Here is a 13,275-nt window from a genome sequence, read left to right as displayed (position 1 = left end):
AGGAAATAATCACTCAAGTCCAAGAAACCCAGAGAGTCCCAAACAGGATAAACCCAAGGTGAAACACCCCAAGACACATATTAATCAAATTAACAAAGGTCAAACACAAAGAACAAGTAGTAAAAGCATCAAGGGAAAAACAACAAATAACACACAAGGGACTTCCCATAAGGATAACAGCTGATCTTTCAATAGAAACTCTTAAGGCCAGGAGGGAATGACAGGACATACTTAAAGTGATGAAAGAAAATAACCTACAGCCCAGATTACTATACCCAGCAAGGATCTCACTCAAATATGAAGGAGAAGTCAAAAGCTTTACAGACAAGCAAAAGCTGAGAGAATTCAGCACCATCAAACCAGCTCTCCAACAAATGCTAAAGGATCTTCTCTAGACAGGAAACACAAAAACGGAGTATAAACAAGAACCCAAAATAATAAAGTAAATGGCAATGGGATCATACTTATCAATAATTACCTTAAACATAAATGGGTTAATGTCCCAACCAAAAGACAAAGACTGGCTGAATGGATACAAAAACAAGACCCCTATATATGTTGTCTACAAGACACCCACCTCATAATAAGGGACACATACAGACTGAAACTGAAGGGCTGGAAAAAGATTTTCCATGCAAATAGGGACCAAAAGAAAGCAGGAGTAGCAATACTCATATCAGATAAAATCGACTTTAAAACAAAGGCTGTGAAGAGAGACAAAGGAGGACACTACATAATGATCAAAGGATCAATCCAAGAAGAAGATATAATAATTATAAATATATATGCACCAACATAGGAGCACCACAATATGTAAGACAAATGCTAACAAGTATGAAAGGGGAATTTAACAATAACACAATAATAGTGGGAGACTTTAATACCCCACTCACACCTATGGATAGATTAATGAAACAGAAAATTAACATGGAAACACAAACTTTAAATGATACAATAGACCAGGTAGACCTAATTGATATCTATAGGACATTTCACCCTGAAACAATGAATTTCACCTTCTTCTCAAGCGCACATGGAACCTTCTCCAGGATAGACCACATCCTGGGCCATAAATTTAGCCTTGGTAAATTCAAAAAAATTGAAATCATTCCAAGCATCTTTTCTGACCACAATGCAGTAAGATTAGATTTCAATTACAGGAGAAAAACTATTAAAAATTCCAACATATGGAGGCTGAACAACACACTGCTGAATAATCAACAAATCACAGGATAAATCAAAAAAGAAATCAAAATATGCATAGAAATGAATGAAAATGAAAACACAACAACCCAAAACCTGTGCGACACTGTAAAAGCAGTGCTAAGGGGAAGGTTCATAGCAATACAGGCATACCTCAAGAAACAAGAAAAAAGTCAAATAAATAACCTAACTCTACATCAAAAGCAACTAGAAAAGGAAGAAATGAAGAACCCCAAGATTAGTAGAAGGAAATAAATCTTAAAAATTAGGACAGAAATAAATGTAAAAGAAACAAAAGAGACCATAGAAAAAAATCAACAAAGCCAAAAGCTGGTTCTTTGAGAGGATAAATAAAATTGAAAAATCATTACCCACGCTCATCAAGAAACAAAGGGAAAAAATCAAATCAATAAAATTAGAAATGAAAATGGAGAGATCACAAAAGACAACACACAAATACAAAGGATCATAAGAGACTACTATCAGCAATTTAATGCCAATAAAACAGATAACTTGGAAGAAATGGACAAATTCTTAGAAAAGTACAAATTTCTAAAACTGAACCAGGAAGAAACAGAAAATCTTAACAGACCCATTACAAGCACAGAAATTGAAACTGTAATCAGAAACCTTCCAGCAAACAAACGCCCAAGTCCAGATGGCTTCACAGCTGAATTCTACCAAAAATTTAGAGAAGAGCTAACACCTATCCTACTCAAACTCTTCCAGAAAATTGCAGAGGAAGGCAAACTTCCAAACTCATTCTATGAGACCACCATCACCCTAATACCAAAACTTGACAAAGATGCCACAAAAAAGAAAACTACAGGCCAATATCACTGATGAACATAGATGCAAAAATCCTTAACAAAATTCTAGCAATCAAAATCCAACAACACATTAAAAAGATCATATACACCATGACCAAGTGGGCTTTATCCCAGGGATGCAAGGATTCTTCAATATCCACAAAACAATCAATGAAATGCACCACATTAACAAATTGAAAAATAAAAACCGTATGATTATCTCAATAGATGCAGAGAAAGCCTTTGACAAAATTCAACATTCATTTATGATAAAAACTCTCCAGAAAGCAGGAACAGAGGAAAATACCTCAGCATAATAAAAGCTATATGTGACAAACCCACCACAAACATTATCCTCAATGGTGAAAAATTGAAAGCATTTCCCTTAAAGTCAGGAACAAGACAAGGGCGCCCACTTTCACCACTACTATGCAACATAGTTTTGGAAGTTTTGGACACAGCAATCAGAGAAGAAAAATAAATAAAAGGAATCCAAATTGGAAAAGAAGAAGTAAAACTCTGCAGATGAATTGATCCTCTACATAGAAAACCCTTAAAACTCCACCAGAAAATTACTAGAGCTAATCAAAGAATATAGTAAAGTAGCAGGACATAAAATCAACACACAGAAATCCCTTGCATTCCTATAAACTAATAATGAGAAAATAGAGAAATTAAGGAAACAATTCCATTCACCATTGCAACGAAAAGAATGAAATACTTAGGAATATATCTACCTAAACAAACAAAAGATCTATATATAGAAAACTATAAAACACTGGTGAAAGAAATCAAAGAGGACACAAATAGATGGAGAAATATTCCATGTTCATGGATTGGACGAATCAGTGTAATGAAAATGAGTATACTACCCAAAGCAAACTGTAGATTCAATACAATTCCTATCAAGCCACCAACGGTATTTTTCACAGAGCTAGAGCAAATAATTTCACAATTTGTATGGAAATACAAAAAACCTCGAATAGCCAAAGCAATATTGACAAAGAAAAATGGAACTGGAAGAATCAACTTGCTTGACTTCAGGCTCTACTACAAAGCCATAGTCATCAAGACAGTATGGTACTGGCACAAAGACAGAAATATAGATCAATGGAACAAAATAGAAAGCCCAGAGATAAATCCATGCACCTATGAACACCTTATCTTTAACAAAGGAGGCAATAATATACAAAGGAGAAAAGACAATCTCTTTAACAAGTGGTGCTGGGAAAACTGGTCAACCAGTTGTAACAGAATGACACTAGAACGCTTTCTAATACCATACACAAAAATAAACTCAAAATGGATTAAAGATCTAAATGTAAGACCAGAAACTATAAAACTCCTAGAGGAGAACACAGGCAAAACACACTCTGACATAAATTACAGCAGGATCCTCTATGACCCACCTCCCAGAATATTGGAAATAAAAGCAAAAATAAACAAATGGGACCTAATTAAAATTAAAAGCTTCTGCACAACAAAGGGAACCATAAGGAAGGTGAAAAGACAGCCTTCAGAATGGGAGAAAATAACAGCAAATGAAGCAACTGACAAACAACTAATCTCAAAAATACACACGCAACTCCTACAACTCAATTCCAGAAAAACAAACGACCCAATCAAAAAATGGGCCAAATACCTAAACAGACATTTCTCCAAAGAAGACATACAGATGTCTAGCAAACACATGAAAAGATGTTCAACATCACTCATTTTCAGAGAAATGCAAATCAAAACCACAATGAGGTGCCAATTCACGCCAGTCAGAATGGCTGCGATCCAAAAGTCTACAAGCAATAAATGATGGAGAGGGTGTGGAGAAAATGGAACCCTCTTACACTGTTGGTGGGAATGCAAACTAGTACAGCCACTATGGAGAACAGTGTGGAGATTCCTTAAAAAACTGGAAATAGAACTGCCATATGACCCAGCAATCCCACTGCTGGGCATACACACCCAGGAAACCAGAATTGAAAGAAACATGTATACCCCAATGTTCATCGCAGCACTGTTTATAATAGCCAGGACATGGAAGCAACCTAGATGTCCATCAGCAGATGAATGGATAAGAAAGCTATGGTACATACACACAATGGAATATTACTCAGCCATTGAAAAGAATACGTTTGAATCAGTTCTAAGGTGGTGGATGAAACTGGAGCCTATTATACAGAGTGAAGTAAGCCTGAAAGACAAACACCAATACAGTATACTAACACATATATATGGAATTTAGAAAGATGGTAATGATAACCCTGTATGTAAGACAGCAAAAAAGACACTGATGTATAGAACAGTCTTTTGCACTCTGTGGGAGAGGGCAAGGGTGGGATGATTTGGAGAATGGCATTGAAATATGTATATCATATGTGAAATGAACTGCCAGTCCAGGTTCGATGCATGATACCGGATGCTCAGGCCTGGTACACTGGGATGACCCACAGGGATGGTATGGGGAGGGAGGTGGGAGAGGGGTTCAGGATGGGGAACATGTGTACACTCATGGCAGATTCATGTTGATGTATGGCAAAACCAATACAATTTTGTAAAGTAATTAGCCTCCAATTAAAATAAATAAATTTATACTTAAAAAACCCCACCAAACCAAATCAAAGAGGAGGAGATAGGGAGTCTACCTGAAAAGGAATGCAGAATAATTACAGTAAAGATGATCCAAAATCTTGAAAACAAAACAGATCTACAGATAAGTAGACTAGAGACAAGTATTGAGAAGATGCAATAAATATTTAATAAGGACCTAGAAGAAATAAAGAAGAGTCAATCAATAATGAACAATGCAATAACTGAGATTAAAGCACTCTGGAGGGAACCAACAGTAGAATAACTGAGGCAGAAGATAGGATAAGTGAGGTGGAAAATAGAATGGTGGAAATAATGAACAAGAGAGGAAAAAAGAATTAAAAGAAATGAGGACAACCTCAGAGACCTCTGGGACAATGTTAAGGGCCCCAACATTTGAATCATTGGTGTCCCAGAGGAAGAAGACACAAAGAAAATGCATGAGAAATTATTTGAGGAGATAACAGTCAAAAACTTTCCTAAAATGGGGAAGGAAATAGTGGTGCAAATCCAAGAAACCCAGAAAAACCCAAACAGGACAAATCCTTAGGTGAAACACCCAAAGACACATATTAAACAAACTAAGAAAACTCACACACAAAGAGCAAAACTTAAAAGCAGCAAGGGAAAAGCAACAAAGAACACACAAGGGGATCCCCTCAAGGATAACAGGTTATCTTTCAAAGAAATTATTTAGGCCAGAAGGGATTGGCACAACCAAGATTAATCTAACCAGCAACCCATCTCATTCAGATATAAAGGAGAAATCCAAAATTTTGCAGAGAAGCAAAAGCTGAGAGAGCTCAGCACCACTAAACCAGCTCTTCAACAAATGCTAATGGATGTACTCTAGACAAGAAACACAGAAAAGTTTTATAAAAATAAACCCAAAACAACAAAATAAATGGTAACAGGATCATGCTTATCAATAATCACCTTAAATGTAAATGGGTTAAATGCTCCAACCAAAAGACAAACACAAGCTGAACGGATACAAAAACAAGAACCTTATATATGCTGTCTACAAGAGACCCACCTCAAAACAAGGTACACATACAGACTGAATGTGAATGGAAAGAGATATTTCATGCAAATGAGAACCAAAAGAAAGCAGGAGCAGCAATACTTATATCAGATAAAATACACTTTGAAATGAAGACCATGGTAAAAGAAAAAGAAGGAAACTACATAATGATCAAAGGATGAGTCCAAGAAGATAAAACAATTATAAATATAAATGTACTTGACACAGGAGCACCACAATATGTAAGACAAATGCTAAGAAGAATGAAAGGGGAAATTAACAGCAACTCATAATAGTGAGGGGCTTTAATACCCCACTCACACCTACGGATATATCAAGCAGCCAGAAAATTAGCAAGGAACACAAGCTTTAAATGATACAATGGACCAGTTAGATCCAATTGATATCTATAGAGCATTTCACCCAAAAAAAATATTTTCAACTTTTTCTAAAGTGCACACAGAACATTCTCCAGGACTAATCACATCCTGGGCCATAATTCTAGCCCTGGTAAATATTAAAACATTGAAATCATTTCAAGCATCTTTTCTGATCACAAACTGGTAAGATTAGATGTCAACTACAGGGGAAAAGAAACTGTTAAAAACACAAACATATATAGGCTAAACAACATGCTTCTGAATAACCAACAGATCACTGCAAAAATAAAAATCGAAATCAAAATATGAATAGAAACAAGTGAAAATGAAAACATGACAACCCAAAACCTATGGGAGTCAGTAAAGCAGTGCTAAGAGGGAGGTTCATAGCAATACAAACCTATCTCAATCAACAGGAGAAACATCAAATAAACAACCTAACTTTACATCTACAGTATCTAAAAGAACAAGAATAACCCCAATGTTAATAGAAGGAAGGAAATAATAAAAATTGAAACAGAAGTAAATGAAAGAGAAACAAACTAGACTATAGCAAAAATCAACAAAATTAAAAGCTGCTTCTTTGAGAAGATAAATAAAATAGACAAACCATTAGCCAGACTCATCAAGAAACAAAGGGAGAAAAATCAAATCAATAAAACTAGAAATGAAAATGGAGAAACCACAACAGACAACACAGAAATACAAAGGATCATAAGAGACTATTATCAGAAAATATACGCCAATAAAATGGACAACTTGGAGGAAATGGACAAATTCTTAGAAAAGTATAACCTACCAAAACTGAACCAGGAAGAAATAGAAAATTTTACAGACCCATCTCAAGCACAGAAATTGAAACTGTAATCAAAATTCTTCCAAGAAACGAAAGTCCAGGATCAGATGGCCTCAAGGTGAATTCTACCAAAAATTTAGAGAAAAGCTAACATCTATCCTACTCAAACTCTTCCAGAAAATTACAAAGGAAGGTAAACTGCCAAACTCATTCTATGAGGCCACCATCACCCTAATACCAAAACCAAAGATGCCACAAAACAAGAAAACTATAGGCCAATATCAGTGATGAACATAGACGCAAAAATTCTCAACAAAATTCTAGCAAACTAAATCCAACAACATATTTAAAGGATCATACGTCATGACCAAGTGGGCTTTACCCCAGGGATGCAAGGATTCTTCAATATTTGCAAATCAATCAATACGATACACAATTTTTCAAATTGAAAGATTACAAGCCAAATGATTATCTCAGTAGATGCAGAGAAAGCCTTTGACAAGTTACAACAGTGACTTATGATCAAAACTCTGCAGAAAGCAGGAATAGAAGAAACATACCTCAACATAATAAAAGCCATATATGACAAACCCACAGCAAACATTATCCTCAATGGGAAAAAAAAAAAAAAAACAGAAAGCATTTCCTCTAAATATCAGGAACAAGACAGGGGTGCCCAGTCTCACCACTACTATTCAACAGTTTTGGAAGTCCAAACCACAGCCATCAGAGAAGAAAAAGAAATAAAAGAATCCCAACTGGAATGGAAATAGTAAAACTCTGTTTGTGGATGACATGATCCTCTACATAGAAAACCCAAAAGACAACACCAGAAAACTATTACCAGCTATAATTCCACTAGCAAAGTTGTGGGATATAAAATTAATACAGATAAATCCCTTGCATTACTATACAATAAAAATGAGAAAATAGAAAGAGAAATTAAGAAAACAATCCCATTCCCATTCCAACGAAAAAAATACTTGGGAATAAGTTTACCTAAAGAAATGAAAGACCTACATATAGAAAACTAAAAAAAAAAAAAAACTACTGAAAGAACTCAAAGATGACACAAAGAGATGAAGAAATATATCATGTTGGTGGATTGGAAGAATCAATATAGTGAAAATGAGTATATTACCCAAAGTAATCTACAGATTTAATGCAAGTTACCAACGGTATTGTTCTCAGAACTAGAACAAATAATTTCACAATTTGTATGGAAAAGCAAAAAAACTCGAATTGCCAAAGCAATCTTGAGAAAGAAGAATGGAACTGGAGGAATCAACATGCCTAATTTCAGACTAACAAAGCTACAGTCACCAAGAAGGTATGGCACTGGCACAAGGACAAAAATATAGATCAGCGGAATAAAATAGAAAGCTCAGAGATAAACGCAAACACCTATGGACACCTTATCTTTGACAAAGGAGGCAAAAATATACAATGCAGAAAAAACACTCTTTAACAAGTAGTGCTGGGAAAACTTGTCAACCACCTGATAAAAGATGAAACTAGAACATTTTGTTACACCATACACAAAAATATACTCAAAATGTATTAAAGATCTAAATGTAAGACCAGAAACTATAAAACGATTAGAGGAAAACATAGGCAGAACACTCTCTGACATACATCACAGAAAGATCCTCCCATGACCCACCTCCCAGAGTAATGTAAATAAATGAAAAAATAAACAAATGGGACCAAACTAAATGTAAAAACTTTTGTACAATGAGGGAAACTATAAGCAAGGTGAAAAGGCAGCCTTCAGAATGGGATAAGGAAGTGGTGGTACATATACACAATGGAATATTACTCAGCTATTACAAAGAATGCATGTGAATCAGTTCTCATGAGGTGGATGAAACTGGAGCCTATTATACAGAATTAAGTAAGTCAGAAAGAGAAACACCAATACAGTATATTAACACATATATATGGAATTTAGAAAGATGGTAACAATGACCCTATATGCAAGACAGAAAAAAGAGACACAGATGTAAAGAACAGACTTTTGGACTCTGTGGGAGAAGGAGGGTGGCATGATCTGAGAGAATAGCATTGAAACATGTGTATTACCATATGTAAAATAGATGACCAGTGCAAGTTTGATGCATGAAGCAGGGCACTCAAAGCTGGTGCTCTGGGACAACCCAGAGGATGGAAAGGGAGGAGGGTTCAGGATGGGGGAAAACATGTACAGTCATGGCTGATTCATGTAGATGTATGGCAAAAACTACCACAATATTGTAAAGTAATTAGCCTCCAATTAAAATAAATACATTTATTTAAAAACAATAAAAGGCAAGTGGCTCACACACACACACAAAAAGAAACAGATCCACACTTGACTGGCTTTTGTTTCTCACAGTGAAGTCCTCTGTAACCCCAGTTGCTTTATTCTTCCTAGATATACAGTTCACAGAATCACACACATGCTTTAGTATAAATTAACATAACTAAGAATAGAAGAACATTAAGGGCTTTTCTATACAGATGCAAAAAATCTTCAACAAAATATTAGCAAACTGAATCCAACAACATATAAATGGATCATATACCATAATCATCTTGGAGTTATTCCAAGGTCACAAAGATGGTTCAACACTCACAAATCAATAATGTGATACATCACAATGACAAAAGGAAGGATGGAAATCAAATCACATGATCATCTCAACAGACACAGAAATAGGAGTTGATAAAATTCAATATCTGTTCATCAAAAAAGAAAACTCTCATCAAAGTGAGTACAGAGGGATTCTATCTCAACATAATAAATACCATTTATGACAAACCCACAACCAATATAATACTCGAAGCCTTCCTGCTAAATTCAGTAACAAGACAAGCATGCCCATTCTCACCGCTTCTATCTAACATAGTAGTGGAAGTCCTAGCCACAGAAGTCAGACAAGAAAAATAATAAAAATTATCAAAATCAGAAGGGAAATGAAAAAATTCACAGTCTGCAGATGATATGATACATTATAAAAAATATTCTAAAGTCTCCACCCAAAAAACTATCCGAATAAATGATTTTAGCAAGTTTTCAACATATAAGATTCATATACAGAAACATGTCACAATTCTATGCACTAATAATGAAATATTAGGAAGAAAAATCATGAAAACAATTCCACTTGAAGTTGCATCAAAAAGAATAAAATACCAAGGAATGAACTGAACCAAGAAAGTGAAAGATCTGTACTCCGAAAACTATAAAATACTGATGAAAAAAATTGAAGATGATACAAAGAAATGCAAATATATCCCATACTGTTGGTCTGGGAGAATTAATCTTTTATAAAATGTCCATACTACCAAAAGCAATATAGAGATTTAATACAATCCCTATTAAAATACCCATGACATTTTTCACAGAGTAGATCAAATATCCTAAAATTAATATGGAATGACACAAAACGCCAAACTGCCAAAGCAATCTTAAGAAAAAAGTATAAAGCTGGAGATAAAAACCTCTCAGACTTCAGACTATAATACAAAGCTACAGTATCAAAGCGGTGTGGTATTGGCACAAAAACAGACATAGATCAATGAATGGTACAGAATAGAGATACCACAAATAAACCTATGCACCCATGATCAACTAATCTATGAAAAAGGAGTCAAGAATATTCAATGGAGATAAGACAGACTTTTCAACAAGTGGTGCTGGGAAAACTGGACACCCACATATAAAACAATGAGATTAAAACATTCCATCGTACCATATATAAAAATAAACTCAAAATGGTTTAAAAGACTTAAATGTAAGAGCAAATATCATAAAACTCCTAAAAGAAACATAGGCAGAATATTCTTTGACATAAATCACAGCAATATTTTCTTGGATCAGTCTTCTAAGGCAAAAGAAATAAAAGCAAAAATAAGTAAATGGCAGCTTGCTCCTTAAAAGCTTTTGCACAGCAAAGGAAACCACTGATAAAAAGAAAACTCTACCTACAGAATTGCAGAAAATACTTGCAAATGATAAGACTACTAAGGGGTTAATATCCAAAATATGCAAACAGTTCATAGAAATTAACATGAAAAAGCCAATAAAAATGGGCAGAAGGCTTGAATAGACATTTTTGCAAGGAAGCACATGGTCAGGAGGTGCATGAAAAGATGTTCAACATTGCTGATTGTTAGAGACATGCAAAAATAAAAGCAACAATGAGATATCACCTTACATCTGTCAGAATGGCTATCATCAAAGTGTACACAATTACAAACATTGGAGAGGATGTGGAGAAAAGGGAACCTTTGTACACTGTTGGTGAGAATTTAAATTGGTGCAGCCACTGTGGAAAACAGTATGAAGGGGTCTCAAAAAACTAAAAATAGAACAACCATATCACCAAGCAACTCCATATTGAATGCATATACAAAGATACAAATTAAAAAAGATACATGCACCCCAATGTTCATAACAGAACTATTTACAATAGTGAAGATATGGAACCCACCTCCCATATTACTCAGCCATGAAAAAGAATAAAATTCTGTCATTTGAAGCAAAGTGGATGGACCTACAGAATAGTATTTCAAGTTAAATAAGTTGAATACAAATACTGTATGATGTAACTTATATATGGAATCTAAAATATAATACCAGTTAATGTATATGCAAAACAGAAACATGGTAACATTAAGAATTACAAAAGAATTAAAATATGAACCAAATTTTTGAAATTTACTTTTCACTTGACATGCCTCTGCATAAAAATAATTTTATTGACATAAATGATGTAAGTTCTCACATAAATTTTTGTGCTAGATAACTGTAATATTTCAGCTTAATGTGAAGATAAACTTATGCTGCTGCTGCTAAGTCGCTTCAGTCGTGTCCAACTCTGTGCGACCCCATAGACGGCAGCCCACCAGGCTCCCCCGTCCCTGGGATTCTCCAGGCAAGAACACTGGAGTGGGCTGCCATTTCCTTCTCCAATGCATCAAAGTGAAAAGTGAAAGTGAAGTCGCTCAGCCATGTCCGACCCTCAGCGACCCCATGGACTGCAGCCTTCCAGCCTCCTCTGTCCATGGGATTTTCCAGGCAAGAGTACTGGAGAGGGGTATGCACTGTAACTATTTTTATGGATGAGAATTAAAACTTTATTAAGTTTAAAAAGTAAAGTATAAACAAGACATTATAATTCTGTAATGATAAAATATGATTTTAATCTATATAGTACCTTAAACATTTTACTTAACAAAACAGAATATGCTACACCATCTTTTGTAATCCCTAAGTAAAGAAAATACTGCAATAAAGCAAAGCTTCACAATCACTAATCATCTTTAGAAGAGTTTCTGTAATTAAAAAATGCTAAGAGCAGCCAATCTTCTCTAAAGTGCTCCTTGGTGCATTGCTAATAAAGACATCTGATAAAAGACAACTTTGGATCTTTCCTCACTCTTAAATCAGTAAATATTTTTTCAATATCTATTAATATGAACAGCTAGTAATAGAGGCAGGCATAGCCCTTGCTCTCAAATGTCAAATTTATTTTAAATGTAACAAACTATAATTAATAATAAAATTAATTTAATTAATAACATTTAACTTCTCCTTTCATTGCATCTACTGGCTTCCCTGGTGGCTCAGATGGTAAAGCGTTTGTCTACAATGCAGGAGACTCAGGTTTGAGCCCTGGGTTAGGAAGATCCCCTGGAGAAGGAAATGGCAACCCACTCCAGGACTATTGCCTGGAAAATCCCATGGACAGAGGAACCTGGTAGACTACAGTCCACGGGGTCGCAAAGAGTCAGACACGACTGAAAGACTTCACTTTCACTTTCTTTCACTTTCATTGTATCTGCTATTCTATAATCCATTCTCTTCAGTCAGTATTAGCTCCTTCCAATAGAAGAATATAAATCACATCTGTTAGGCAGTGTGCTTTATTTACTAGTGTGGTTGCCTCATGTCATTATTTTAGAATGATTGTTTCCAATAATTATATATTAATTAATTTTATTAAGTCCAATTCACAATTAATATATTAATTAAAATTTAATTAATACATTAATTTCAACAGTCATACAAGGAAGACACTAAACAAGAAATGGACATTTTTCTGAGAATGTGTTTATTAAAACATAGTGCTATGAACCTTTAAAGACAGATTCAGGTTCAAATCTTTAATATTGAAGGATCTTCTGTAAAATATTACAAAATAAGTGTTTTTATATATTAATACTTTGTGAAATCTGGGCAGCTGAGCCATTAAAGATCAAATATGATCTGCAGAGCTAAGATGTTTCAAAACACCTTACCTTCTATCCACAGATGAACTTCAATAGGAGAAGATGTCACAGCTGGATATCGTCAGAAAAAACAACTTGTTTTTGCCACGTCTCAGAATGGATAAATAGAGAAAGTCTTCTGACGGTTAATGTTTAAGGCTTAGATATTCTGAGTAGCTAAGGATTAAATAACAGAATTTAATCAGGTTCAGGCCTTATCTATTT

At 34.8% G+C, this 13,275-nt stretch overlaps 1 protein-coding gene across 10 annotated transcripts in view; it reads right to left on the bottom strand.

Moving 5' to 3' along the window:
* LOC102398822 overlaps positions 1–13,275 on the bottom strand; it is a 472,058-nt gene that overhangs the window by 454,213 nt on the left and 4,570 nt on the right. For 7 of the 10 annotated variants that reach the window (XM_044936730.2, XM_025276189.3, XM_025276191.3 and 4 more), the window contains one exon: positions 13,081–13,227. The exons of the other annotated variants lie outside the window; for them this stretch is intronic. The gene's annotated coding sequence lies outside the window, so the exon portion shown is untranslated. The remainder of the gene's footprint in view (positions 1–13,080; positions 13,228–13,275) is intronic. 10 annotated transcript variants of the gene reach the window in all.

This window comes from Bubalus bubalis, chromosome X, assembly GCF_019923935.1.
Source record: "Bubalus bubalis isolate 160015118507 breed Murrah chromosome X, NDDB_SH_1, whole genome shotgun sequence".
NCBI classification, from domain to species: domain Eukaryota; kingdom Metazoa; phylum Chordata; class Mammalia; order Artiodactyla; family Bovidae; genus Bubalus; species Bubalus bubalis.
This window is presented reverse-complemented; position numbering and strand designations above follow the sequence as displayed.